The sequence below is a fragment of the Sinohyriopsis cumingii genome, chromosome 15 (genome assembly GCF_028554795.1).
Source record: "Sinohyriopsis cumingii isolate HCF-2022 chromosome 15, ASM2855479v2, whole genome shotgun sequence".
Lineage (NCBI taxonomy): Eukaryota > Metazoa > Mollusca > Bivalvia > Unionida > Unionidae > Sinohyriopsis > Sinohyriopsis cumingii.
Window position 1 is genome coordinate 22,404,141 of NC_142975.1, and position 6,000 is coordinate 22,410,140.

Below are 6,000 nucleotides of genomic sequence, written 5' to 3' on the forward strand. Positions count from 1 at the left end.
AAATAAACGACGAAACCACCAGTAAACACCTGACATTTTTAAAAACATCTTTCTCAGTTGGAGCTTCTGCTGAAAAGTTAGTTGAATCAGGAACATAAGATGACAGACCGCGGTCTAGGCTGTGATCGATTTTAAACATAATGTCGAGCATTTACCTGGAGAAGACCGACGTGAATATGGATCGTATAATCGATATTATCATCGAAAAGTCTATGTGTACAAACGAGATTATTTTCATTTTCGACGTTTATTAAAAATCACTTCATCCGTGCCACTGTTCGTCACTGCGAGCGGAATTGTGTCTGCGGAGGTCACAGCTAATCCGTTGATGTTAGTTTTATCCGGAGCTGAACTAACTTTACAAACGATGGACAAATGGATAAAGCCAGCACTTGAAGCGAAACAAAATAATAATTAGCAGGCCCTGCGGACGTATCAGCGAGTACTCAGTAAAATCCGGTTGTATCTGAGGGGAGCCCATGTCTTGATTCACGAAAAAAACAAAAAAAAAAAAAAAAAAAAAAACAGACGCCCTTCTCTTGGATATAGTACCGCTGACGGTCAGTCGAATTCAAAAAGCGTACGATAAAACGTTTTTAACTCCAGCCGAAAGATAAACGAATGTTTGAACACTAATGGACTTAGCACTAAAGCGTTTGGACACTAAGGTGTCTCATGCGCTCAAACACATTCGTGTTCAAACACGCGAGACGGCTTGAATGGTGACGTCTTTATAACTTTCTCGAGGTTTTATTGGATGCTACTGCAACACCATCAACTTCAATGGCGTTGCAGTAACATATATAAGGTAAAACCTTATCTGAACCATTGATATAACGATGGAAAGTACGAACTCAGATATCATTCTGCGGAATGAACCTTTTAGTAAGTTAAAATATATCAACTTAAGCATCACGCAGCGACAAGCACGTCATCCACGATCTACTGTCGTGCTGTATGAGCTTGTTGGAGAAGTACGAGATCAACTGAAGGAATATCCACAGCGACGTAAACTTGTCCTTCTTGGACGAGAAATTATTACCCTGCAGAAATACGCAAAGCAACTAGCGACGAGTATAAAACACTAACGGGTTAAACCACAGAGTATCCATTTCTAATTGGAATTATAAAGCTTCAGGACGAGGTGATCAGTAAGATGAGTAGAGCTGAGATTAAGAAGCTGCCCAAGACAAACTTGCATCGTGAAACAGTGAACCGCGACAAACTGAAAAGGCGTTTAAAGAAGGTGACAAAGTGTTTCTTTATGATCATCCAAAAGTACTTGCTCAAGGAGTCCATAAACAATTGCAACAACTGATCAAGCTTGTTGTTATTCGAGAGCTTACATCTATCAAACAGGGTGTTGCTTTTACCATTCATTTTACACAGGAAGAAAAAAAAATCGTTGATAACTAGGTCTGATCCAAATCAGTCATCGTTTCTCGTGGCACAATTTCAGCGAGATTCTTGACATCATCTGGTCGTATTTTCAATGTAGCATAGAAGATTATCAGGAAAGAGGTTCCACATTTGTCTTTACCGGAGTTAACTTGATTGAATTTGAAGTCTTCAAATACACGATCATTGCGAATAAAGTTAAGCATGTTTATTTGGGTTTGGGTCTGGAATAATGGATTTCCCCCCTTGAAGAACATGTTGTACCCGATGTTTCCTATGTTCATTATTATAATTTGAGTTACAGATATTATCTGTTTACAGCTTAACATTTTCTAGAAATGAATTTTGGAACTACATCCAGGCTCTACTTTTGTGTTGTTTTTAATAATATTGTTTACTTGAAACATTATTCATTATTGTCATAACGACAGAAGCAGAATCACTTGTAATTCTATGTTCAGTGTTTGATTTGGGTGCAATTATTTTTTACAATATTATTCCATGGAATTACAAAATGTTCAACAACATTCTTGGTTGGAAACATTAATTTGGAATTTTGCTGAATTCAGACAAGGATATATTGGGTAATATCATTGTGATTCATTGGAAGACTCTTTGCGCATCATCACACTTCGTGCCACTGGTATTTTAGTACATTCAAGGCGCATCGGCACCATCAGTGCTATGACTTAGTTTGTATGGCTCACCTGTCAATGTTTAATTAAAAACTGTTACCTTTATTTGTAAGTGAAGCAAAAGCTGGTGACAAGATATACATTTACTGAATCTGTTGTCCATGTGAATATGGATGGATGGATGGATGGATGGATGGTTGCTGTTGTTGTTGTTGTTGTTGTAGGGTTTAACGCCATTTCTCAGCACACGATAGGCTATACATGGCGGTCAGTATTATAGGTGGAGGAAGAACCCGGGAAAGCCCCGGAAAGAACCATCTACCCTCGAGAAGCTACTGGCAGATGGATAGATGGATGGGTGTAGGTACGTAGGTAGGTACAGATATATCCATAACTAATTTCAGCGGGAACAAAGAAGAGATACACAAAGTCATAATGTTATATTAGTCATCATTTTCAGAGCCCTAGTTTGAAATATATTTTGCACCGGTCCATTTTTTCAAACACTGATTAAGTTAGTTGCCTATAATTTAGCTCGTCCTGATAATCATTAAAGAGTGATAGAAAGTGAACATTTGTTTGCATTTTAAAACGAATACTTGTTAATTAAAAACAAAAAATCTTTTCCGATTTCTCTTTCTTTGTCAGGGATATCTGAGTCGTGCTGGTCGATGCGTCGCACTCAACAGGGCTTTTTCGACTCGAGATATCTGAGTCGTGCTGGTCGATGCGTCGCACTCAACAGGGCTTTTTCGACTCGAGACTGAACTGCCATAGTTGTGTGAAATGTCCCGTGTGCAGGACACTTAATTTCAACCAATGTCCATTGCAGTACATACATGCTTTTCAGATAATGTTTTATCTTAACTATTGTGAAAAATTGCTCAAGTGACGATGAAAATCAGGAAGGCTGTGTAAAACTGTGTATACTATACTCGCAGTAGAAGGTCAAAATACTTGGCACTAAAGCTTAAAACAATATCAAAACTGTACCAAATGCTCTAAACTTGAAACATTAGATATGATAAAGTTAACTCAATGTCTAGAACAATTGTTTACCATGACTTTGAAAGTTTGTTATTTTAAGCTCTCACAGTTAGCAGTTAGAGAATAACTTCATATAAATTCTCCGCAATGAACTGGGATTTGACGAAATGTATTGAAAAGACGCTGGCTGATTAAAAAAATGTCATTCTGGATACATAATCATCTTAAAAACAGAATCCCGCTTAGAACTGGACCACACATTCATCTCTCGTATTACTTGATGTTAATGTATTTAAACGTAAAAATAATTTCTGCATTAGACTGACATGTATGACAGTCAGAGAAATGATTTTTCATCCTTGAACAAGTAGTCGCGATTGCACAGCCGTTAGTATGCTGAACTCGAGACTGTGACAGTGCGGTTTCGGGTTTTATCATCAGATTAACTTGTCGGCAGCCACTTTGTGTGTTGAGATATATCACTTACCTGAAGTTGCCCAAATAACCTACCTGTGCCCATATGCTTTAAAACCAAAACCAAACCAATTAGACTTGAAAATAGGGGCTCCGTGACATCATTTTTAGGGCCCTATGGTGTTAAAAAGGTCTGCAACTAATAACAGCCTCGCATCAAGAGTGCTTGTGATATTTGTTCAGCATGATATAAAACTAAGGATATCAAAATAAAAACAAATACCTTGTTGTCAACAAAGGTACATGAATTGAAATTTATGAAAGTAATAATCGGACCCATTTATTAGCCAATGTGTGCATATCACACGATTTGGTACTCTGTTATTCCCCAACAAGTAGATTCTTTCCCTGCTTGTAAAATAATTAGAGGACCAACACCTATAGGGGACTACAATGTATTGCATTTTGAGTATTGACAATCTTAGACACCAATTATGTACAATACTAATTTGGGCGACATACTAACAGAAAGGACTAATAGCAATCAACTGAAATTTCACTTGATGATTAGTGTTCTAACAAATAACTATTTTGATGGGAATTATAGTCAGATTAAGTCCGTAAGTCTGTGAAAATACCAAGACATTCCATGGTTTGGTTTTGTCAGTAAGCCTGTAAATATGTCAAACCAGTCCATGTTTTGGTTATGTCAGTAAACCTTTGAAAATGTCAAGACATCCCTGTGACGAGTCTATGCTCTTAAATGAATTAGCAGAAAAAAGTGAAAATCAACAAGATTTAATATGCATCATATAGTTTAGTATCCTAGAATTACAGACACAAGTCATAATAATTAAAGTTCTGAATAAACATTAGTGAAAATCCAAACTTAAGTCCAACGATGAAGGTGTTGATTTTCCTGTGGTGGCCTTATCGTGTTATTATACCAACAGTCTTTTGTTGAAACACTGTAATATAATTCCAGGTTTGAATTCAATATAGATCGCTGTGAATATCTCTATCAAAGAATCTTATTTTTTACGAGCACTTTTTATTCCCAGAGAAAAATGACTTGAGAAATTAAAGAAATAAATTGCAGACAAAATATACTACTGGACACACAATAATACAATAGTCTTTCACCTGACCTCAGGTCACAATTTACATTTTCTTTAAAAAGAAAACATTACCTAATGGAATATAGCCTTCTCAACGGTTCATAATGTTTACAAAACAAAAATGTTAATTATAATTGGAAGGTCTGTTACTAAAATTATAATATATAAACTGGACTATGTCAGGTAAGGCAGGCGATTCCCATTTGCCTAGATCCAGACACAAATAAACATGCTTACTTTATTAATAACGATTCTAATATTAAGCCCATACATACAGAACATATTTTAGCTATGTATGAAGTTACATAATAAACAAAATCAATAATTAAGGTCAAGTATAAAAAAACTTGATTTTCGACAAGGTTAAGTTCAAAATAAAGTGTTAATTTATAATAGCTTATAATGAGAATGAAAAAGAACTAACAAACAACGAAATTAAATTTATATAACATATAACAATCCCATTATTTTGTTGTTATGTCATTAAACCCGTGAAAATATAGAGACATTACATGTTTTGTTTATATCAGTAAATCTGTGAAAATGTCAAAACCGTCCATGCTTAGCTTATATCAGTAAACCTGTGAAAATGGCAAGACATTCCTTGCTTTGGCTAAAAAAGAACATTGAGCTGCATAGCATTGTTATTTAATTATGGACATTAGAAAATGAGAGATTTATACGTGGACTAATCTGAGCTAAATTGTTCATTGTAATTACTGGAACCAACACGTTGAAGTTCGAAATTTCCCCAAAAATAGATAATAAATATCACGTTACTTAACAAACATATAATCCGTTTTGATAAATGTATTCGAATATAACACATTCAGTTGCTGAAGAGATTGCCTATAGCAATAATGTCCCAAATATTAGGTACCAACCTGGATACCTTGTGATCATCAACACAATAACTGGTCCTTTTGCCATCGGATGACAAAATCAGTCATACATGTTATGGCTGTAAATAGTGGTTATTTAAATGTCATTAAAGCAGAATAGCGCAGAAAAGACCTGGCAAAAAAAAAGACAGACTTTACGAGACACTGCTTGTCCCTCTTTTGCAAGAATAATAAATAAGAAGTTAATCAAATTTACAAAGATATTTTTAGACATGTGGCTCGGCAATTATCAGCAAATAACACAGTATAAATAGTACAACTAAGAAATAGTATACTCTAGTATGCCGGTTTTACTAGCGAATGAGCAGATATATGCAAAACACCAGGAAATTAAAGAACCTTTATGGTTGATGTGTCATATTATGTTGATGTTCTCCGAAATATTATTCACATAGAAGTTTGTTATTAAAAATAACAGGAACAAAACAATGCTTTACGGTTTTTCATCTTCTCAGTATAATCATCGCATAAATCATGTAACCATATCAGTAGAAACATTGGTAGCAGTAGCAGTGGTGGTATTAGTAGTAGTGGTGGTATTAGTAG